A 24,250-nucleotide genomic window follows, 5' to 3' on the forward strand; every position below is an offset into this window, starting at 1 on the left:
TCTGAGAAGCTGTAGCCTCTGTGCGTGTGTGCGTGTGTGATTCCCCAGCAGCTGGTGCTTGTGTGTGTTCCTGGGAAGCTGTTGCATGTTGTGTGTAGCTCTTCAGCAGCTGTTGTAAGGAAATTGTGTGTGTGTATGTAGCTCCCCAGCAGCTGTTGCTCGTGTGCATGTGTGTTTTCGGAGGCGTGCAGTTCCCCAGCAGCTGTTGCATGCGTGCTCATGTCTCTGGTGGAGGCCCACCCCTTTCCGCCTGTACCGGAGCGGTGGCTGTACAGGCAAGGAGAGCTCGGAGCTGGCTCCATGGGAGAGGGACCTTTGCCTGTCACAGCCTTCCCAGCTGGGAGAAGCAATGCCGGCTCTGGTCCCAGAGCCCTATCAGCCGAGCCTGTGGTGAATTAATCACTCGCGTTTTAAATGCCAATAGAGCCCTTTCTGCCTTCTTCCCCCAGTGATGCGGATGCAGCGAAGGCAGCAAATCCTCCGGCTGTGCGTGCCCTCCCTGGACTGCTGCTCCGTCCCCGCCTGTCGTGATCGTGTGTGTGCGTGGCTGGGAGCGCTGCCTAGGTGCAGCCGGGAATGAGACAGCTGTGGGGCAGGGGACAGCACAGCTCCAAGGGGTGACACAAGGTGGGGGATACCCCCCCACACACACACCCGCAGGGCTGCAAGTTGCTGGAAGACAGGGGTCATTTGTGCCTCCACTTCGTCTCTGTCATGCCCCGTATGGAAACTGGGAGCAATCGCCCCTCCAGAAGCAGGTATGTGTGCGTGTGAGACACGTTTTTGTGTGCAGTCCTTGTGCAGCTGCCTCGCCTGTTGTTGGCTCCTCGTTGTCTGTGTCGCCTCTTGGAGAAGCGGCTGAGGTTGGAGGGGGAGGACCGAGCGGGGGAGAAGGGCAGGATAGATGGATTGCCTTTCTCCTCCAGCCCATGCACTCCCTGGGGGGTGGATGTCTCTGATCTGAGGATGAAGGCAAGGGGTGAGTGCAAGAGAAATGGGGAAGTGGCCGGGGGCGGGGGGGGGGAGATAATGCCCACATGGGGTGATGGGAGCGAGAGAGGCTGGGAGACAGGTCTCCCTTTCAGTCTGTGTGTGTGTGTGTGTGCGCGCGCGTGCACTCGCTTAGGATCGGGGTGCTGAATAGGTCCAGGGCTTGCTGCACACAGCTGGGTTTGGCTGGTCTGCTTCTATTCAGACCTTGCAAGAGGAGGGGATGCATGTATATGTACGTATATATATGTGTGTGTCTTTGTGTGTCTATACATATATATGTATAGCTATAGGTATATGTATATACCCCCACACATACATGCAAGTACATATGCAGATATAGATACACAGACATATACGTATATTGCCTGCAGTTATGGGAGGGAGAAAGGAGACAGCCTCATCCCACAGCCTCCCTGCCTCTCTGCAAACTTTGTCGGGGAGCCTTTGCAGACAGTGATGTGTGTGTGTGTGTGTGTGTGGGGTGTGTGTGTGTGTGTGTGTGTGTGTGTGTGTGTGTTTGGCGTGTGAACATTCTCCTGGTTTGGATGTAGGGGAGTGAGTGAATCTCTGCTCTGCTTTTACACTGCTCTGCTGGGAGGCTGGCTGGCTGCAGAAAAGTCATTGCGTGGTGTCTGTCGGGTGTGTGTGTGTGCATGTGGTGGTGGTGGGAGCTGGATATTTATGTAGGGGCCCAGGACAGCTACTTGAATGCATACGTACGTGTATATGCATTGCTTGCAGGGTGTCTGTGTGCCCATTTATTCCACCAGAGAAAGCATGCCCACATTTTTATGCATCAGGATCCTCCTGCTTTGGGGCATGGGATGGGGGGAGGAGAAGCTGAATGAATGAATGGGAGCAAGAGGAGGGGGAAGGAGGAGGCGTGGGGGTGGGGGAGAGAGATGAACAGACGCATCCTGTTCTCATCCCAGGACAGGCAGGAGTGCACAGCTGCTGCTGTTCCCATTCCAGAGCTTGGATCTGGCTGGGGAAAGGCAGCGTGAATCTGCTAATGCTGCAGCAGGCAGCATATTCGGGAGCTGCTGTGCGTAATGCCCTCTTGTGTGTGTGCTGGTGTGGCTCCCCCCTACCTCTGCGTGCATGCATGTGAGCGCACGTGTGTGTATTGCATGTGTGTATGTGTGCGGAGGCGGGGGCGGCTGTGCACAAACAATATGCTTGCAAACATCCTTGCAAGCACCCAGGGAAGGAGGTGTCGCGATGGGGAGGAGAGCATCGCTCGTGCGCTGCGGGCGCGTGCATCTTGCAGCCGTGCACTGCCTGCGGTCCATTAGCACCCACTCTGGGCTCATGCAAGCGTCTGCTGCTGGGGGCCGGTGTGTGCACACAAAGTGGGTGCACATGTGCAGGCCAGACTTAGGAGCTGCTCCCTCTCCTTTTCCCCTAAAGGCTGGAGAGCACAACCCTTCTCCCCACCCTGGAGGTAGGGAGCTATAAACCAAGCTATGGAGCAGGGAGAGGATTGCTGAGATTGGAGGGGGGGTAAAGATTATGTAGGCAGTGGGGAGGAGGCGGGGGTCCATGTTCCTGGAGGGGGCCTAGGGGACTGGGGAGCCTGGCTGCATTGCACACTGCGAGCCAAGGAATTTGTCATGCACCAAGAGGTGGGAGGGAGCAGGAGTGTGTGTGATGTGGGGGAGCTGGGGTGGAGGGGGAGAAAAGGGGCTGTGCCGGGCTATGAGGGGATTTCTGGTGACCTGCATCCTCCACCCCCCCACCCCGGTCCCCACACACACCATCACTCCTGGGTCCCGGGAAGCGCAGGCTGACAACATCACTAATGTAATATTCAAAGGAAGCTTCATTTGCATGGAGCATGCATTATTAATATATTTAAATACAGCCCCCCTCTCACCTCCCCCCTCTGTGCAGACCATACCAGCAGCAGTGAGGAAGCTGCAGGGAGTGGAGGGGTGCCGATGCGGTGCTGGGGGTGAGAAACAGCCACTTTAATCCCACTGATTTCCCCAGCCTAGAAACCTTTCCCCTCCCCCAGCCCCTTCCCCACCTGTCACCCTCCTCACCCCATTATTTTCCTTTGGGAGGTGGTCGGCTTTCAGGGCATCCAGCCCACGAGCATGCAGATTTGTCAGTATGAAGCAAGCTGCCTTCATTGCTCTTCCCCTGTCAAAAACTGACACCAAGAGAAGAACTGTGGATACGTGGCCTTTCCCTCTCTTCACCCAGCTCCAGGCAAAGTGGGTATTTGGGAATATGCTGTCTGATCTGCTGTGCCGGTGCAAAGCTAAGCTGTGGAGCAGAAGCTGCTTGGAGGGTAGAGAGGGTGTTTGGCAAAGGGGGGCATATGGAGGTGTAGTTTTTGCTGGGGGGCAGCTTGCAGTTAAAATCAGAAAGGTAAAAATCACAGGCAGAGGGGCAAGGCAGGAGGGAGGGAAGCATAGCTGTGATGATGTCCGTGATACTTGTTCCTACCTGGGTCATGTCAGAAGCCAGATGCAGCTCCAGGCAGAGTGCAGCTGCCTCATCTGACCCTGTTGAAGAGTGGTGGAGAGCACTGCTCGCCTGGGAAAAAAGCTAGTGGTCACACCAGGGCCTGCTGAAACCTCACAGCGCTGTCAGCAGCTGTGTCAGAAAATATCAGCACATTTGCTGAGAGAGAGAGACCCGGCTGCTCTCTCCCTCATCCCAAATACTGTGTTTTTCCCTCGGTCCCCTGTAAGTGTGGCTCTGGGCTAAGTTGTTTCTTTTATTAGTGTGAGGGAGGGCAGAGGACATGCAGGGAACACCTCTGTCCTCACACTCTTGTGAGCTGATGAGAGGCACCCTGCTCTGGGAAAGGGATGTGATGTCCCCCAAACACTCTTGCAGCCCTCACCCATGCCCAGGCATCAGAGTAGGACACGAGCAGAGCAAATGTGCTCCAGGAAAATATCCCCTTTTCTGGGAACAGAGGAGCTTTTGCTTTTCTCCTCCACGGAGGAGCAGAGCTGTCCCGGACAGTGAGGGATCACAGGCTGCCGGCAGGTATGGGGAAAGCTGGAGCTTCCCCAGTAGCATTGCAGGTTCTGCTGGTGGGGATTGTCCAGGCTGGTCCTGATGCTGAGTTACAGTGGGTGCTTGAGCTCTCTTTGGGATTCTGCAGGGGCAGAGCTCAGTGTCCCCTGATGCCTTTCCGTGTGGGAAGAGGGGTGAAGGAAGACGTGGAGTTGAGCCACTGGAGGGAGGCAGGCTGAACGCACGGGAGCCACCTCCCACGCTGAGGGGGGTGAAGTCCTCTTTTTGGTCTGGAAGGGGAGAGTGCAAAGCTCAGGGAGCAGACCAAAGGGCTGTGACCCACCTCCAGCCCTTTCTCTCTGCTGGGTCAGGATGGGTTTCCTGCAGCTGTGAACCAGATGAAGGCTGTATTTAAAGCCCCAGATGAGTCAAGCGTGGCACTTTGGAGGTGACGATGACTGTGGGACTGCTGTTGTATTTGCTTCAGTGACGAGATGGTCTGGCAACAGTTACAGCTTCACTTTAGCAGAGCTGTATTTGTGTCCTGGCTTTCCTGTGCTCCCTAGCTGTTGTTAGTTTTGTGGCTTGCTTTGCCATTCCCTGACCTCCTCATTAAGGGATTGTAGCAGTTCTTTGGTTTCCTGGGAGCTCAGGGGTACCTAGACATTGCCTGAGATGAACCGCTTTCCTCACGGACAGGACTGACCATAATTTTCTGCCACTGAAGAGAAATGACCTCATTTGCTCAACACTCATAAGCCAAGAGGAAACCCAGTTCCAGCTGACCAGCTGAGGTACAGAAGGAGGGAAGGGCAGTTGTCACTCTTTCCACGGCATTATAAGGGGTGGGAAACAAGCTATTAGGAGCCAGGTTGAGGTGAATGACTTGATGGGTTTGGTCCCTAGATGTTGCCTCTTGCAGGGAGTCTTTAAGGTTCCCAGGCAGCCCTGGTTTGGGTAGACACAGTGGCTATATGGTGCCTTATAGCGTAGCACCAGATGCCACGGAGATAGGCACGGGATCAAAACCCTGTAGGAGAATCTGTCCTGCTGTTGGAAGGTAAGGCCCATCCATCCTCCTGTGCTGACCCAACTGATGTGCTGGGGCTGTTCCTTCCTGTCTGCAGTCACCCTGGGGAATGCATCTACAGCTTTTCAGCCCTTTAGCGTAGAATTTTTTTCCAGGCGATGCTTTTGGGGAGCTGATGGTGCAACATGAATTTCACAGAGGTGAGAAGATGTGTCTGGGGGCCAAGAACCCATGTTCTTCCCTACACAGAGACACCCCCACACAAGGTTAACACCCATCTGGTTTTGGTCAGCTGTAGGGGAAGGACTGTTTGCAAGAAACTGTGTGTGCTTTTGACTCCTATGGGTGTCAGTTAGTCTGATAGCAGAGAGATGGAGCAAATACTGTTGGGAGGAAGGATCATCAGTAACATGACTTGGGGAGGGGGTCACAAAGTAGCAGGAGGGATCCCTAGCTCTGCCACAACTGGCCTGTGGGGAAGTCCCTTCCTTCCCCTCTATACTCCTCAGCACTCACCTCACTTCTGAATGGCTTGGGTGATAAGCTAATCACCATGGAAGGCACTATACCTGTGCAGACCGTGTCTCAGGATGGTGTACAGGCTACCAGTTGCCTTAAGGCAAGGTGTCATATGTTTGTATTCATTCTTTCCATGGCTCATGTGCTCAATCTGTAGGCCAGATGGGTCAGAGCTGCCTGTGTATTTTTAGGTTACTATGAGAACTCCATGAGCTATCCTTCCTCTGGGAACTTTGGTTTATGCATGAGAACATGTATGTTTGTGGACAGGGAGAGAACCATTTTCTGCTAGGCTTTGTCTGTCCTATCCTCTTGTATGCACAGGTTACATCTGTGCGTGCACAAAGTCTGTGTGCGCATGTATGTCATTCCCTCCTCAGCTTCGTCTGTATTATCCATGTATATGTGTTCCTGTGCGCATTTGCATATGTGCCTGTGTGTGATGCAGGTAATTGTATGTGTGTTTATTTGTGGAGTGAGCACGTGTATGTGTGTGTGTATGCACCTTTTCCATCTCTTGGACTTGATGTCTCTTCTCGAGGTGTGTAAGTATGTGTTTGTAGTTGTGCACCATGTTCAGCTGGAGGACACCCATCATAGAATCATAGAATCATAGAATCATTGAGGTTGGAAAAGACCTCTAAGATCATCGAGTCCAACCGTCAACCCAACACTACCATGTCCACTAAACCATGTCCCTAAGTGCCTCATCTACTCGTCTTTTAAATACCTCCAGGGATGGGGACTCCACCACTTCCCTGGGCAGCCTGTTCCAATGTTTCACCACTCTTTCAGTAAAGAAATTTTTCCTTACATCCAATCTAAACCTCCCCTGGCGCAACTTGAGGCCATTTCCTCTCGTCCTATCGCTTGTTACTTCGGAGAAAAGACCAACACCCACCTCGCTACAACCTCCTTTCAGGTAGTTGTAGAGAGCGATTATCCTACCTGTCCATGTATCTTCTTCTCCCCACCTCTCATGGATCTGCTTCCTCTCCCTGGGGAGAGGTCCTGTGCTTTAAGAGATAGTCTTGAGTTGTATTACCTGGTGCCACATGTATGAAGTGAGTTAGCGTTCCTGACATCCGCGTACTCAAGTACATCCAGAAACATCAAGCCTTGAAGCACAAGGGAGGCCCGATTCATGTTATTTCCAAGGCTTTAGTGAGACCAGTCTGGAAAACCTGGTATTCATACCTGGGTGCTATGCTAGCTGAAGGAGGGTGATAAATTGGAGGGAATTCAGAGAAGAGCAACAAAAATGATGAAGGGGCTGGAGGGATTTATTTATGAGGAGAGATTAAAGGAACTAAATATGTAGAGCTTGGCTAAATGATGATATGATAACAGTTTACAAGTATTTGAGGACTGTAAACACCAAGGAAAGGAAGAGATTATTTAAGGTGGCAAAAGATGGGCAAAGTCAGAGGTATGGGATGAGGCTGAGCAAAGAGGAGAATATTTGGCTGGCTCTGAGGATGCATGCAAGCTTCCTGGTGTGAGTGCTCAGACCGACTATGAAATAGTTTGGCAGGTTTATGGAGGCGCAACTGCTTGCAGCAAGGGAACACATGGTGGTGAAAAGGAGTGGAGGGAACAAGCTAGATTTGGCCAGTGGTGGAGGTGGAGTGATCTGCAAGGCCTCTTCTTCATATGCAGCATTGCCAGGAAGATTTTGAGAGATGTTTGATTGTCTTTCACCTTTTATTGATTCCCTGTCTCACGGCTGGGGAGAACCTGCAGACACTGTTGTTGAGGGAGCAGAGAGGTAGTACAGGAGGAATGAGTAAATGGAGTCTGATGGAGGTGGAGGACATTATTCCCTCCATCTCTCCATCCTCTCTGGCTGGAGAGGTAGTCTAGGAAGCAATCCTGTAGGAAGTGCCTGTAGGTGAAAAGGGGCTTTGCCACAACAACTTTCTAGGAGGGTACAGGCTGAACCTACCAAAGCAAGTGGTTCCCTCTTTCCAGGCAAAGATGGCTTGGCATGGGGACAGTGGGGTCAGGAGGATCAGACTTCCCTCCTCTGAATTCCTAGTCACAGGTGTTCCAGAATTGGGACAACAAGGTCAGAAGGATTAACACCCCTCCTTTTTTCCCCCATTGCAGTCACAGGCCAGGAAAATTGAGTCAGATCATAATAAAAGGATTAGTGTGGAGAGGCTGCTGTGAATAGTATGATAGACAGGTCAGGGAAATGGAAGGGAATTCAGGGGGGTTGGCCCTGTTACAGATGGTCTGCTGAAAGGGCTCTGTGTTTATTGACGGGGAAAGGGGATTTGGTCTTAAAAAATCTGGAACAAGGCATTGAACAAGCACAGATGTTATTCCCAGCAAGGATCTGTACTGGGATGACTGCTTTAAATGACCTCAGACCTCCTTCCAGTTTTAGGGCAGAGGGAAAAAGAATCCTGCTTGGAATGGGCTCTGTTGTTTGCTCCCTTGTCCATCCATCTCCAATATGATCTAATGCACCAAAATGATCTTGTTACTCATAGCTACTATTTGCCCATGACTTCGGGGTCAGCCTGGCTATGGAAAGCCATAGGAATATAAGAAGGACCCTACTGAGCCAGGTCTGAGATCCTTCCGGTCCAGTATCTCCAACAGTGGCTGAAAGAGGGAAGAGCATAAAGACAGGACAACTGTGTAGGAACACTTCCTCTGACACTCTTTTAGCCTCCAGTGATGTGTGGCTGAGGGACCTTGTGCTAGAAGATCTGTTGTACTATGGATTTGTTTCTTCCCTGAATTCGTCCAGCCAAGTTATGAAGTCAGGTAAAGTTTTAGCATCCACAAAATCTCACGGTAGGAAGTTCTGCAGCGTAAACATGCAGTGTGCAATGCAAGACCTCCTGTCATTCATCTTGAACCTGTTACTTGCTGGTTTAATTTCCTAACCCTTCATTCTTGGGTGGGAAGAGACAGTTAACACATGTCCCCTCTACCCTTCCTGTGTCATCTGTGGTTTTATAGACCTGTCTCATTTTATGGCCTCTATTGTCTCTTTTCCAGTAGCCCTTCACCTTTCATCTTTCTGCATCTATCAGCTGCCTCTTTCTTGGCTACAACAGTGCAGCTTTTTAGTGACAGGAGGACATGGGGCATTGCTAGGTGGGAAGGGACATCGCAGAGATGAGCTGTGCCAGGTCCCACACAGGTGAAGACTTTTGTGTCAGCTGCAGTGGCATGGTGTAGGAGGAGCTGAAGAAGCTGGGCAAAAACTCTGAAACCCGTTGAGGGTGCCCTTGGCCATCAAGACAGGACTGGGCAGGATCCTAGGAGGCTTGAAAAATAGGAAGGGGAATTTTGAAGTGGACCTCAGGATGTGGGGCTAGCTTCTCTGAGCGTGGGCAGTGGAGGTCAGCACAGGCAGGAGTTGGGACTGGTCAATACAGAGCGAGTGAGGGAATTGAAATGCCAGAGGTGATGGAGATCTGATTGGGGCTCTGACTGAAGGATGTTCAGATAAGCAGATTGATGGTGGGACAGTCTGTAGACACGAGGATCTTGGGAAAATATGGCTTGGATATTCTGCTGGTGTGATGGGCAGTGGAGGAGAGTGGGAGGAGGAGGTAAGAGGACATGGATTGCCTATGAGGAGGCTCTCAGACCTAACTAAGCACAGCACAAGGGCATCTTGACCCACTTGAAAGGGGTACCCAAAAGTCAGCTCCCAGGTCAGGACTAGGCTCTTCTACGGCAGATTGAGAGATTTAGCAACAAAACCCTTGCTGAAATTAAGATTTTCTCATATTTCCTGGCTAGCTGAGGCCCTCAGCCAGGTGATGGAGAAAAGATGAATGAAAATGAAACATCAGCCATCTTGTGAGTGGTCTTCAAACAGAATAGGTTCAGAGGGAGGAAACAGGCTCATGCCAGAAAGAAAAAGGCTCTGATGGGGTGCAACAACCTTGTGGTATTGGAGGGTACAGGGAAAGAAGAAGGTGCCCTCATTAGCCCTTACGATATTTCTTACAGAGGAAAACTGTTCTGAGTAACCTTTGAATTAAGGGCTGTAGGGGACTGAGGTGAGTGGTGGAAAGTCTGCTTAGATGCTGTCAAATGGGCCAGGTCAGGCAGCAGGGAGAGTGAGGGACAGTACTGTCAGCAAGGGGAGGAGATGAGGGGAGAGGTTTGGTGTGAAGGAAGGAGCAAGGGGTGAAGGCAGAAAGGCCTGAACAGCATCAGGAGAGACAGTGGGGCAAGATCTCTGTAGCAGCCATTTATGCCTTGAGATTTCAGTCTCTGCTCCCCACTGGGTGCCTGTCACGGGGCAAGGAGCTCTTCTCCAGTCCCAGCAGCCTGTTCCCAGCCTGGTCACACCACAGGACAGTGCAGCTGCCTTGTTCTTCCTTACAGACCAGGGAAGGTGGTGGGACATGTTGTATCACACCATGTGTGTATAAAGCTTTTCTGCCAGTAAAGTGTGGAGATGGAGAGGGAGAAGGTATTTTTTTCTGCCTCCCCTCTCTCTTTCTGTCCTTTCTGTTCTTCTGTCTCCTCCCCCGTGCTGGCTGTAACCTTTCTTCCCTTCCCTGTCTGCTCACCTAACACTGACTGCATCCTATGTCTCTGTTTTCCTTTAATCCACGCGATGGATCAGTGGCAGACCCCCACTGTAATTTTTTAAATCAAAGCCCTTTATCTTGAATTGAGCAAGGTCAGGGGAAGCTTCTTAAGGCATCGGTTGTATTTTCTATCTCTGCCTCAGAGCAACTTAAAGAATGGCTCAACAGGATTAGTAGAAAGCGCAAGATTGGACAAATGGATTTGGCAGGGGTTGGCTGGTGGGCCTAGGGGGGTGGGAGCTTGCTGTGCTGGAAAGTGGGAGAGCTGGGCTCTGCTCAGGGTCTCCATCATTGCCTGCTGCCCACTGCGCCTCTGGGCACGTGAAGGCAGCTGGGCTGATGGTGAGCACAGTCCTGACGCTGCCCGGGGAGAGAGCAGTCTCAGCCTGCAGCACCGCTCTTTGCTAAGCAAGGCTACTTAGCGCCGGCCAGGTGCTTTAGGGACAAGGCACAGGGGATATCGCTCTGTGCTTCAGGGATCATTGCCCCCAGTGCAAGCCTCTCTGCAAAGCCTAGAGGGACACACTGTTCACAACGTAGGTATGTACAGCTGGAATAGCGTGGGTCAGGCCTCAGGAATAAGCCAGGATGTCATTCCCTGCGGTCACAGGTCCCCGTGGCAAGGTTCCCACTCCCTCCCCAGCCTGCTGGGTGCTGCTGGAGGTGTGAATTAGCAGTCCAGAGGCGCTATCATTAGACTCTGCTTCCTTGGCTTGGCTTCTTCTGCTTCCCTCCTCCCCTGTTTTGTCTTATGCTTTTGCAAGTACATGTTTTAGAAGAAAGTGTCAGGCTTGCAGGATGACAGAAGGGCAGCAGGCCATACGTGAACTCTCCTCGCATAGCCTGGCTGGCACACTGTGCAGCCCCGACCAGTTTGTGGCCCTTGCTTCCCCAGTGCCTCCCTGCTGCCGGCAGCACCATCCGGGGCATCTGCTCCCCGGGGAGCGGTTGGCTCTGCCTGGGGTGGGAGAGGGTCTGCACCAAGCTGCCCGTTCACTTGTGATGACCAAGCTGATTTGACCGGCTACCTGTGCACCCAGCCACCAGCCTGTCCCAAGAGGGGCCCGTCCCTTCCCCACCACACAGTGAATCTGTGCCGAGCAGGAGCCCCAGTCCATTTGTTCTCTGATCCCACCAGTGACTGCTTCCCTCCTTCACCTGAACCCTCTCTGTCCTGTACCGTGTTCTCAGTGTACTGGGGCTCTGTGGTCAGAAAGGAGGCTTGTCAGGAGCATCTTTCCCGGCTGCAACCAGCTACTACAGCCCGTTACCCATCAGGCAGACAGCCCTCCTTGCACATCGTGTTCAAGGGCATACACCTATTGTGTTATCCTATGTGCACACATATGGCAGCGTGAATCGAGTGTTCAAGGGAATGGAGAATCACACAATCTTGGCCTTGCTTTCCCAAGCCTCCCAGAAAGATGGGATGGCTGGATTAGACAGGGACATGGCTGCTCCTCAGTGCAAGGATTTCCCTCACAGGACTTGCCACACTGTCGTCCTCTCATTAGCAGCCCTTCTTCTCCCGAGCAGATGAAGGGTCTCTCTGGGATCCTGTTTCCTCCCTGCTGTCCTGCACCAGCCTGGCTGCACGTCCCAGGGTTTGTTTTCGGTCTGGGGCACCCAAGCCCCTCAGTGTGTGCTGCCCATGGGGGAAGCTCACACCATTTCCGCACAGAAGAGGATTTGCATGCATGGTGGGGGAGAGACAGCCTGGCCTGTTTATTCTTAATGCTCCGTATTATCTCCATTAATAATGCCACCTCTGCCTCACATGCTAATTAAGGCTCAGGATTGTTAATGTAATAGGGAATTTGGGCAGAGACCACACAAGACTGGCTGGATTAAGTTAACCTTATGGACTGTTAATGGATCTCCTGGAGGGGCATTTCTGCCTAATGAGAATCCAGCTTGAATGGTAATCAGGGGCTCGCTCTCCACACGCCCAGCGGAGCCGGGAAAGCTGGCAAGGACAGGCAGGACACAGGAAAGGCATTGGCAGGAGCTGCTTGTGAAGCCGAGGAGGGAAGAGAAGGGTGCAGGGCTAGGGGGAGAGACCCCGAGGTGAGGGAAGAGTTGGGGCAAGTGGAGTAGTGATGCTGGTGGTGCTGCACAGGGGGAGCCCCAAATAGGCGCTGAGGCTGGCCCCGTGCTTTTTGTAGTGGGCGTTTAAATATTAACACAAAGTACTATTTTTCTCGGTCGTGATTGCCAGCAGTGAAAAGGTCACCCAAACTATGTTAGCTGTGAGTAGGGCTCCTCTCTGGGGAAAAAAAACTGGGAAGAACCTGGCCTGGCTCCTGGAGACCTGTATCGTGGGGTCATGGCTGTGGCTACCCAGCGGATCAGAGAGACGGACTTTCCCAGCCTGTCTTGTTGTATGGTGTGGGGAGAACGTTGGGGAAGGGATCTGGCACTGAGCACTCTTATGTGTAAAGATATAAATATGCCTTGCCGGTGAGCAACAAGGTGAAAGGCTGGGTCTCTGTTCAGAAGAAACCTGGGTACAAATTAAAGGGGGCAAAATTGAGCTTAGAGGCTAGGCTTTCAATGTATAGGGTTGGGTGATGTTTGGGGACTGCAGTCAAGGCAAAAGAGATGAAGCTTAAGTGTTAGGCTTCATTTTCAAGGCAAAACTGTGAGATCCTGGGCCTGGATGAAACTGGGTCTTGCTGGGAGCCCATGAAGCCTTCTAGGGAAGGTGTGCATATTTCCACATCTGGTTCCTGTGTGCTAGTTTCGTCCTCCAGAGGGAATAGGTGCGGACTGGGATATAGGGCAAAAGCAAAGCCTGAAATGGAGGCTAGTTGTTTGCATTTCAGTTTGGGGAGTTGAGTAATTTAGATCAGCCCCAGAACAAACACGTAGAGCTCAGGGTAGGGTGTTTGGGAGGAAGGTAGTGATCTGCAGAATTGGTTAAAGGGATAAAGAAATGGCTTTGGGGTTTTCTTCTTGTTCAAGTCCAACTGCCCCAGGAGGTGCTCCGAGTGGGCAGGCTCCATGCTTTGGATCCTAGCCTGGGGGTTACTCAGTACATGTGGGATCTGGCTGAAGGTTTAGCCTTCTGATGTGGGAGCAATGACAGAGCAGCTAAGACTCTGCTTTGGCTCCAGAGGCGTGAGTTTGAGCTGTGCTCACTGCAATTTGTGTGAAAGGTTTCTTACACCAAACCTAGCTGTGGGTGATTCTGTCTGGGGAATTGAAAGTCAAACAGGTATCACTGTAGCTGCAGGAGCCTCTCTATATTCCCGGCTATAGGGACCGCTGTCTCCTCACTCTGTTACCTTGAGCTTCCTTACTGGAATAGGTCCAGTTCAGGTTGCCCAGTGAGGTTTTTCTTCACTTTCTGGCTCTTGGTACGGGAAGATACCAGGGAACTGCAAGGAAAGGAGTTCTCTTGCTGTGTGTTGGTGTGTGGGAGTTGGTTCCCAGGGCAGAGTACGCTGCTGCCAGTGAGCGAGGGGAACTGAGGGAAGGCAAGAAAGGAAAAACAGAGACCAGGAGGAGAGGCAGTGCAGGAGCCAGACGACTGTTCCACCCAGAGGGGAATCCCGTCCCTGCAAACCTGTACTCACCCAGGGGTGCACACGGCACGTGCACACTTACCATAGTTTTGTGCTGTACTCATAGCATTGCTTTCACAAGGATGCTCACTCTGCAGGTGTGCAGTAACACACTGGTGTCACACGGAGGCATGAATGCTGCCACACACACACACCACAACCCACAGAGGACGCATTGCTCCCTATGACACCTCACAAATGCACCAATGTTTTCAGCAAAGAACAGATTTGCACACATACGCACTGTTCACCCTATAGTACAGCACTTGGATGCACACACGTACATGTAGACGTTCCATGCATCGATACCTGGAGTCCACTGCCCACAGCAAGCACATGCACAACACTGACACACAGCTGCTCACCAGAGGCCACACATTCCTGCACACCCGCGTGCACACATGACACCATGTTGTCCATGTTGCCCCCTCTCAGCATTATCCCACGCAGAGGGACTCACTCATGGCAACACTGAGACACGTGTTTTTGTGTCTTCCAGGTCTCTTTGCTTGCCAGCACAAAACAGGCACATGAAGGGGAGGCCAAACGCATCCCCTTGAGATGGACAAGATGAACACCACACAGATGTACACGTGCAAATGCACATACGCATCTCCCTTGGCTCCTGTTTGCCTTGCTTTCACTCTCCCTTGTCCTTTGTTTAGCCAGTTGTGGTGCTTCTTCCATGCCCCTGAAGCACAGAAGCAGATGGTTTGAAGGTCAGTTTAGGATGATGGTTCCATTTTCCACTAGTGGCTCTCTTCAGCTGCTTAGCTCAGTGCTAAGTATCTTGGAGATGAAGATCCTCCTTGCCTACCCACACATGACACCTCTGCGTTACTTCTCAGCACCTATTAGAAATCCTGAGTCCAAAAGCCTCTTTAAATTGCCCTCATGACCGTACTCTAACCCAAGTAGCACTTCAGGCCGTGGTGGCTTTTCCATGTTGAGCAGCATCTGTTAGCTTTGACTGAATGAGGCAGCTCCATCTCCACTCTGCTCTGTACACGTGCCTTGCTGAGGCCCAAAGGGCTCTCTCACTTGTCCTCTTTCAGCCTGCATTATTCATCTCCTGTAATGCACAATGGATGTTTGTGGGAAGAGGCATGCAGGTACAATTGAACATAGTGCTGAGGAACAGACACTCCTAGCAAGCTGAAATTGCCTGGGTGCATGGGCCAAGTTTAGCTGAGAGAGAGGAAACTTTTACTCCTTCAAAGCACTTCTGAAAAGTGAGTGGTGGCGGTGGTGGAGGTAGAGGGGAAGAGGGGGTGGTTTGGGGGGGTTGAGATGGTGGCGGGGGCTTCCCCACATGTTTCTTCTGGCTCCTCTTGTGCTGCCGCACGAACATGCGTGTGGTGTGGGCGTGAGAAGGTGGGAGCACTCTGGGGGAAGGTGTGAAGTAGTTGGCTTTGGGGAGCGGAGAGTTTGTATGCCTGAGTAACGGTGGGGAAGGTGTGCTTGCATGCGCTGGGAAGGGGGCTGGGGGTGTTTGGTGAAGAGCCGTGGAAGCAGGGTGCTGGGGCACACTATGTGTGAGAGGGCAGGGAGTTCCTGGAAGAGGTAATTGCAATGTATGCTTCGGTGACTTACACTGAGGTGTGTCTGTACGTGCTTGGAGCCCATGTCCGTCCAATAGCACATGACAAGAGCTTGTGGGACTTCTTCCTCTTTTCCTGACTTCTCTAGGAGTCAGGATAATGTGGGATAATCCACTTGCTCAGGAGTTGTCCAGAGAAGGGCTGGGAAGGCCTGTGAGTCTGGCTGGGGCTAGACCCGACTGCAACCCCTGCATTGCCTGTGTCCAAGGCACCCCTATGCCTGCCCCTTCGTGTGTATGGGCTCTTCATTTTGTACCTGTGCTAGCACCCACTGCTCCAGTGATCCCCAGTCAGCCACGGACCCCTGCACCACATGCCTGCAGTTGCACCCGCACCCAGCTGCTTTTTCCCCGCCAAAACCTCATGCTTTTCCGTTCCTCTCCTGTTTCCCAGGGGCACGCAGGTACACACGCTTGCCCTGATGCCGAACCCTGATCGCTCCCCGCCATCCGCTCACAGGATCACTCTGTGACACTACCGAGCTTGTTAAACAAGCCTGGCAGAGCACTCGCCGTGCTGTCCCTGGTGCCAGGCTGATCTCCCCTCCTTCCCTCGCCCCTTCTTACCCATCTCGTGCATCTCCTTGTCTCTCCTGGGTCCTGGGGGAGGCTGGCGCCTTCCTGGCCAAATCTCTGCTTCCCATAAGGGTTTATGTACTTCTTCACCACGCTTAGGTTTTGCAGTCATGTCCCCTGATGCCACTATCAGCCAATTTCAGAGCACTCGGGGCTGGTGGGACCTTGTACTCTTCTTTGCATACAAATTGCACACATCTAACAGCAGAAGAAAGGCGGAAAGGAGAAGGGATGAGTGTGGATGCTTTTACAGGCTTTCTGCTCCAGAGATTTTGCCCCCAGGAGCTGCAACACGTGTCAGCGGACAGATACATGGGCTTTGCTGGGAGATTGGAGAATGGGCAGAACTAGAGAAAGTGCAAAAAAAGGGAAGATCTCAGAGATGGAGGCAGTTTAAGCAGAGTTGGTGTGGCAGTGGTATGTGTGTGTGCACACGTGCACCCATGCAGGTGCACAGAATAATACAGCTGTCTCCAAAGTGAGTTCCAGCTTCATAACTTTCAAGAATGTCATTTTTTTGGGTGAGTGATGCTGGCTGTCTGCGTTTCATGTGTAGTTTGTGTTTGTCTGCCTGTGTTGGATGTTGATGAGTATTTGTGTTTTCCATGTGACAGAATATGGCTGGTGTTTGACGGTGCTGGGGCTAACGTTTAGGATCCAGAAGGATGGTATGCCACTGTGTGGGCTGAGTTAGGTAGGTAACAGTATCTGATGCGACCAGTTTGTATGCTGCAGGCAATTCGTAAGCATAGTATATTTGTGTGTGATATGCAGCCTGTGGTGCTTGCTTGGCTTATGTTCCTAAGCGCTTGAGGATGTTTTATGTGCTTTTGTTTTCTTATAGATGTGTGTGTTGTGATATGCTGGTGTGCTTTTTGCACTGATAAAGATGTTTGTGTGTGTGTGTGTGTACATGGCACTTTTTCTGGTCTTTGTTAGGGAGGTGGGCTTATTAAATGATGTGCATTTGTGCAGTGACAGTTATGTATAAGTGGTCAGGAGTTTGTGTGTGGTAGATATATTTAGATATTCAGCATGCATTTGTGCAGTGGTCAATATTCGCTGTGCTGTATATAAATGTTTTTGCTGTGTACTCATATGAATGGTGGAACAGGCTGGGTGGAGTTGATGTGGTTGTGTGATGGTTGTCTGAAATATCGCATATGCATGTTAATACAGCTGTGCAACCTTGCAGGTACAGGATGTATGTGAAGAAGGGAAGCACCTCACCCTTTGGAGGGACTCTGAATTTTTAGGGGATGTGTGCAGGGTGGTGCGTGGGGGTATGAAAAGGCCGGTGAGAGAGAGAGAGAGAGTGTGTGTGTGTGTATGTGTGTGTACAGCATGTGTGTAGCAGCCTGAGTGTGAATAGCGTGCTCGCAGGGGGGTGTGCCCGGGTGATGTGAGCAGGGCTGGGAGGCGGTGTGTCTGCGTGCGTGCGGCTGTGTGTGTAGGCACACTTCACCTTCTCCTGGCGCGGCTCTGTCAGCACCTTGCCCTGCACTGGGCCAGGTGCTGTCTCCTTTTTGTATGCAGCGGGACAGCAAGGCTCTTAGGGTACAGGCCATCCTCTTTCCATCCTTTAAATCTCTTTCCATCCGTCTGTCTGTCTGCTCTGCTGCCTGTGTCCAGTTGTCTGTTCCCATAATCACTGATATGCCCTGGCTAGCTCACACCCCACACTGCCTGTGGACTCAGCAGCTGTGCATCTCTCCGTCCCTCCCTCCCTCCCTCCCCGCCCCCCCCACATTCACACACACACTCTGGATCTTCATCTGTGGTATATTCAGTTGCCATTGGAAACCTAAGAAAGAAGTGAATCTCCCCTCCAAGTCTTAAGCTGGTGGTTTTTTTTCCTTTTTTTTTTTTCCCTCCCCTTTCCTCCTCTCCTCACAGAAGGCGAAGTCGTTCGCAATGAATCCATGGCAGCTTCAATCCAGCAGTGAGCTGGAGCACCTATTCACAGGCCACTCCTTGATGTGACTGAAGAGAGGCCTTTCCCAGCACTCGCCGAGGAGAGCAGAGCCCTGGATTTACCTCCGGCGCACCCGGGCACCTCCAGCACAGGCACCGTGAGGTAAGCCAACCTTGGCACCTGTGTCTGTGTGCCTCTCTCCATCCCTCCCTCCCTCTCGTTGCTTGTTCCCCAGAGGTGCGAGGGAGGGGAAAGGCAGGGGTTTCTGCTATGCTGTGAACAAAATCTAGGCTTTCATCAGCCCTCCCCCCCCATAATGGAGAGCTGCTCCCTCCCCTCCGACCCCCTTTCCTTGCAGCTCTGCATGCGTGTGCAGGGAGGGGTTGTTTGCAGAGCAGCAGGGGGAAGCACTGCGGGTCCCCTGCACGCAGTCCCGAGTGCGTTCCCCTCCTTTCCCATCCCTCCCTTGGCACACGCCTGTCTGCTCTTCTCCCTATGGCATTTTTGCCCCCATCCCCTGTTTCTCGGGAGAAGGGAAAGCCAGGTTGACGCTGCTGCAGTGGAGCAGCAGGCTGGTTTGGTCAGCAGCATGGCTGAGCTCCGTGACCCTGGCCTGGGTCCCCTTGGGGATGCAGCTTGCAGCAGAGCAGGAGTGGGCATCACACTACCGGGAGTGGGGCATGCAGGGGGAGTTCCTCCTCCCTCCTCATCTCACGGATATTTTGGGTATCCCGATTCCCCACGGAGGGCGCTGGCCTCCATTCCTAGCCAGGCACCTCCTCTGAATACCCAGCCCAGCCTGGCACAGCTTTTGGGGTGATGGGCATGCTCTGTCACTGCTTATCTGCTGTCCTCTGGTGCTCCTGCCCAGCTGGAAGGGATGTTTTCCTGCCAGAGACCGTGTTTCATAAGCTGGGAACACTGTGTGCCCTGCACAGGCAGAGAAGGGGCCCTGTGCCGAGCCTGACCCATTTTGGGGCGCAAAGCTCTTGGGAGCACCTGAAAGGGCCTCCCGCCACCTGGGGCTGCCCTTGGTGCCCCTTTCCCCAGCTCCTCTGCGGGGAAGGCAGGAAGATCAGCTGCACTATTTCCATGCAATGTCTCTGTGCTGCTGGAGCTGCTGCGGTGCGGGGATGGAAGGGGAGCAGGGAGCAGCTGTTTCTCCCATTGCCTGGGCAGGCCCAGCCATGCTGCTGGCTCTCGAGGAGCACAGATGTCCCTGGAGGTGCCTTTCCCCAGAATAAGACCCTAAAGCAACGAGCTGCTGGCAAGGCAGTGGGCAGAGGGCATCCTCTGGGGAGTGGATTTTGGAGGGGAGGTTTGGGGGTTCACACCTGCCAGGCTGTGGTTTCAGGCTCTGCACAGACTCTGGCAGATGCTGTGGTTTTCTGAGTCAGATTTTGGGGCTGCCACATTTCTCCAAGGGGAAGGGGCCGGCAGGGCCCATGCTGCAGCACAGCCCTGGCAGTGGTGCTGGTGTGGTGTCCCCTGAAGGAGGTGATGGGTTGCTCCCCTCCTGCCCAGGTCCCACCTGCTGGTGATGCCAACAAGCAGGGTGCATCTTCCAGTGCATCTCCCTGCTGCCACTGCATGACCCTCCTGTCAGCCCTCCCCGGTGTCCCCCTCTCCAGCCACCCTGACACCTCCCCCTCCACCCAAACCGTTCCCTTCAACTTCTGTCTGGTGGCGCCAGCTGTTTTTCTTCCTCTTTTGGGTTATCCCTGAGCCCTGCTTTTCCCTCTTTCAGCAGCACCCCGTCCTCACTCCCTCTCCAGCACTTCCCATCCCTCGTGACCCCTCGGTGCACGCTGTGCTGGTCAGGAGCAGCTTTGGGCAGCCTCGGGAAGGGCTGATGTTCACTGGTGGGATCGTTTCTGGATTCTGCTGCCAGCTGACAATACTGTGAAGTGATCTTTTCCCCTGTGGTTCACACCCTTCAGTGTGCGTGTGTGTATGTGTTGCGGGTGACGGGGTGACTGTAGCATTGTTGATGTGTCACTCTTCCTCTTGGCCGGGGCCCCACAGGGAGCGTGACCATGCAGTCGCACTCGGTTTTGTTATTGGGGAGTTTGCAGAAAGCAAGCTCCTCCTGGATGGAGCCTCTGAAGCCATTTGGCATTGGTTAAATTCCTCAGCCCTCTCAGGACATGGCTTTGGCACTGACTCAGGGTGGACAAGACAATAAATCCAGCTCTAGGGAGCTTGGTACTGGGTCAAAACTGCTGCGGCTACATGGTAGAAAATGCTGATCCAGTATGAACTCACTCTGCTGCTTCAGATTTGTTTAGAAAACAATGTTGGCTTAACTCTGTACTGGCAAGGTTTACATTGCATTGGGTATTATCTCTCTACCACTCTAGCTTGATGCTGGCTCGAGTGTTGTTTGTCCTTCCACATCTGGCATGCACTCCGGATCGTGTGCGCTCTGGCTAATTTGACAGATGCAATTGCACGCTGCAGCCAGCCTGGTTCAGTCCCTCCTGTCAGGCAAGCCAGTTTGAAAGAGGGTTGAATTACGGTCTTAGCAGGGAGCAAGCCATGTCCCACACCAGGCAGCTGCCCTCCCCTTTCAGGAGTTACAACAGCCCTTCTCTCCTGGGTGCCTTGAGAAGTGATGCACGGCAAGGCAGAAACCCAGCTCTCTGTAGCTCCATCTCTCCTAGCACCACCCCAGGTCCAGGGAGATCCTAGAGAGACAAGTATGTCCTCTGGCTGGTGGCCACATCTCTGCCTGGCTCTCCCCAAGGGCTTTTGAGCAGTGTCTCGCATGCTGCCTGCTGCTCTGGAGAATGTGTGCACGGGGACGAGAGGATGACACCAGCTGGGAGGAGGGCATGCATCGTGCCGAAGAGGAAGGGGAGGGAAGCGTCGTCTCAGCAGGAGGATGTTGCTCTCCAGTCCTGACCACCCCACAGCCCCGTGGTCAGTGCATGGGGACCGGGAGACACGTTGTCGTTCCTCACAGCATCATGTTGGCAGAAAATGGGGTTGCACCATGGGCGGGAGCCAAGACAGCGCCATCGGAGGCAGGTGCTCACTTGGGACAGAGTACAAGCGCAGACCCTTACTATTACTCTGCAGGGACTTTTTCCAGATCTGTCACTCAGGTGCTTGTGGTGTTGAGGGAGCAAAAAGGGCAGGAAGGTGGTGAGGGGTGGTTCGCCTCGTGCTTGTGTGTGGACGTATACAAGTCTCTGGTGATAAGGAGGAGCATTTGCTGACCAGGTTTTGCAGTCTGAAGCCAGCTTTACTTTAAAGCCCAGCAAGATGAGCTTTTGGGGGGTGTGTGAAGCCAAGAGATGACACTGCCTACAAAACCTTGTTGCTAAGGACTCCTGAATCCTAATACCAGCGAGGTCTCTCACCGGTCACCATGCTGTGCTTCAGTTTCCCCTACCTTTATGTGGGGCAGGCTGTAGCCACAAACACTGGGGGAGAGGAGGAGGATGGGGAAGGGGGATGTGAAGGCATGCTTACCATTTGCATGATGCTTCAGGCTGCACAGAGGGATGCTGTGGGGAAAGGGAGGTGCAGCCAGCAGACTCTCTGCTGGCACGGCTGCGTGCTGACCTTCGCGGGGGGCTGGAGGCTGGAGGAGAATCCGTAATGACCAGGGTGCTGTGTGCCAGGGCCGAGGCAGTGATTCACTCAAGCCTCTGTTTGTTTGGGAAGAGAAAGGGAGTTTGTGGCTTGTCACTTGGGAAACAGAGTGGGGATTCAGCGGCGGAGGGCAGGTTTCTTGGCTGGGCCTCCCCGAGCAGCCACGCCGCGTGTCTGTGTGTGTGTCAGGGGAGCAAAGGGGACCCTGGTACAGGCCATGACTGGCAGCCGGCCATCCCCAGCCCCCATCACTTCACCTTCCCCCTGTACCCTCTGCACAGGCACTGATGAGCGGCAAAGGACAGCCTGGAGATGCACATGCATGTGTGACTCGTGCGCATGAGGAGACTTGCTAGAAGAGCAGCTGGATGGGATTCGTGCTACCTACCTGCCCAGCTTGGCCTGCGTGTGGTAGCACAGCATCTGTGTGGGTGTCCATGCTGCTTCATCCCAGCCCAAGCAGGCACCTGCAGTGGGGTTGTGCTTGGTGTGTGGGGTCAGGTCGCAGGCTGGAGAGTCGGGTTGTGCTAACTTGGGGGATGAAGAAGACCTCTTCCTCCCCTGCGCTTCTTCCCTGTCTCATCCCTGCTGTGCTTCATCAGGTGTGAGCCCTGCCTCATTTCTCAGAGGTGGAGACCTGCAGGCAGTGGAGGGAGGTGTCGCGGAGGGAAAGGGAATTGCAAGGCATATAGGGGTATGGAGGGGATGGAGACACTAAGAAGGAGGGAAGAACTGGGAGAAAAAGGGCAGAAGAAGAAAAAGAAGAGACGGGTAGAAGGAAGAAAGCAGCATGTCTCTGTGGTGGCAATGTGGTGTGGAAGTCTGTTGTATAGATAATACAGGCTAGAGTTTGACCTGACCATATTTGTACTGGGCATGGATGTGGTCTGAAAAGCTGTGGCAGGAGGACAAGCTCTGCACAGGGGACTGCTCATCTCCCATCCACCTCCTTAACCCAGGGAATAACCAGCCTGAGATTCCCTTTTCCTGCTCTGAGCTGTCTTCTCCTGTGCATGTTCCTCTGCTCCCGATATGGAGGAGGAAGCATGGCTGAGAAACCCCTCCCCATGTCCTCTGTCCTCCTGGTCCTGTGGAGCCAGAGGAAGTGAGTGTGCCGCCCAGCACTGCTGGGAATTGCCTTGCTCTGTACTGGAGGGATGTTGGTGAGGTCTTAGAGGGAGCCACAGAGTTGTCTTTAGACTGCTCCCCAGAAATACTTATGGCCACATTACTTCACAAAGGCAGTGTCTGCAGGAATTAATTCAACACGCTACATGAGGCAGAATTTTCTCTACAATTGCCCCATCAACATGTCCCATAAGAACTGAATAGCAGCAATTAATAAGAGGGATTTATGGAAGTTTCTCTTCCTCTTTTACGAAATATACTTGAGTACCTATCCGTCAGGTAAGGTAGCCATGCCAGGTCTGTCATAGGGTACGTGGATTTCATACAGATGTTCTGAGTGTCATTTTTGATGGGAGTGTGGCAGTTTGCAGAAGATTGCCAGAAGCTAGAATGCCAGTGTTGGTTTGCAGACAGGCTTGCAGGTGAACATGTACCCACAGCCGGTCATGTGTTCACTGTGGTGTACCTGTGACACAAACCTGGGGGTGCTTCTTGCCCATCCTGAGCTTCCTCCCTGTCCCCCTGTTGTAGGACCAATGGGCCACGTGGCTTGAAAGTCAGTGGCATATCAGGGCCATCAGGCTGTGCCCTGATCTGAACTCCCATGCCCTTTAAAGCCAGCCAGCATGGTGAGAGCTATTGATAACCAGCCCGGCACAAAGAGAAAAACGCTCACGTAATGGGGCTACTTATTTGAGTTCCCCAGCATTTCCCATTGTGTTTCATGTCTTGGGGCTGATTCAGTTGAAAGGCAATCAATTGAGCTAACAGCCCAGCATTGTTCTGCTCACCTTCTGATTTACTTCTTTTCATCCTTGCTGGGTTTCATCTCCTCCCAGGTTCACGCATCCCCCAGCACTGAGGTCACTTTCTTTTTATTGCACCTTAGGCTGTATATAATCAAGCTAGTTCCGTTCCTGCCCTGAGTCTTCTGGGGTCAAGATGGAAATCACTATTCAGCAAGAGACCCAAACAAATGAGCAAACCTAGCCTGGTCGGTCAGAACAGGGTGGAAGTTATCCAAGAAAACTCTCACTGATCAATTCCAGTCACCTCCTGTGTTTAAAGTGACTCAGTATCTCCATTTTTAGGATGTTGCTGGGGAGCTGAATTTTCTTATCATTTCTCTTATATCAGCTGTCCCTACCAACAGTGTTTGTGAGATTCTTTTCCCATATCTGCTTAGATGAGGAACTGTTGGAAACCATGCTGGTAGAATAATGGGTGCTGGGACAAAGCCAATCATAAAAAAACCCAAAACCCACTGAAAAAACCACAAAACCTCCCCCCTTTTCCCCGAACAATAAGTTATCAAGTCCAGATGGTTAAATCCGAGAGTTTGGAAGGAGCTTAAGTGATTGAGCTGCTAACAAAAATATGCAATCTCTTGTGAAAAAAAAAGCTACTGATTCGGGGAATTGGAGAAGACCAAATGTTGTACCTATATTTAAAAAAATACTCCAGTGATGATCCGGGGAATTAAAGATCAGTAAGCTTTGCATCTGTATCTGGTAAACTGGTGGGAATGATAAGTAAAAAGCCATGCTTGAAGACATCTGGAAGATTGTGGTCTGATAGGGCCTAACCAGCACGGGTTCCGCAGAGGATGCATCTTGCTCATCTCCTACAACTCTTTGAATGTGTCAATAAAGCAGCGGATAAAGGAGAACCAATTGATATAATGTATTTAGACTTCCAAAAGGCTTTTGAAAGATACTGCACAAGAGCTACTAAAGAAGCTAAGTAGTGAGAGACAAAATATTGACATAGATCAAA

General features: G+C 52.4%; 1 long non-coding RNA gene across 2 annotated transcripts in view; it reads left to right on the plus strand.

Moving 5' to 3' along the window:
* Positions 1-287: 287 nt before the first annotated feature.
* Positions 288-24,250, plus strand: part of LOC143160487 (uncharacterized) — a 51,078-nt gene continuing 27,115 nt past the window's right edge. The window contains exons 1-3 of one of the 2 annotated variants that reach the window (XR_012995390.1): positions 288-758; positions 16,446-16,525; positions 17,728-17,908. This is a non-coding gene — a long non-coding RNA (uncharacterized LOC143160487). The remainder of the gene's footprint in view (positions 759-16,445; positions 16,526-17,727; positions 17,909-24,250) is intronic. The other variant, XR_012995389.1, reaches the window with a different exon arrangement.

Source organism: Aptenodytes patagonicus, chromosome 1, assembly GCF_965638725.1.
Source record: "Aptenodytes patagonicus chromosome 1, bAptPat1.pri.cur, whole genome shotgun sequence".
NCBI lineage: Eukaryota > Metazoa > Chordata > Aves > Sphenisciformes > Spheniscidae > Aptenodytes > Aptenodytes patagonicus.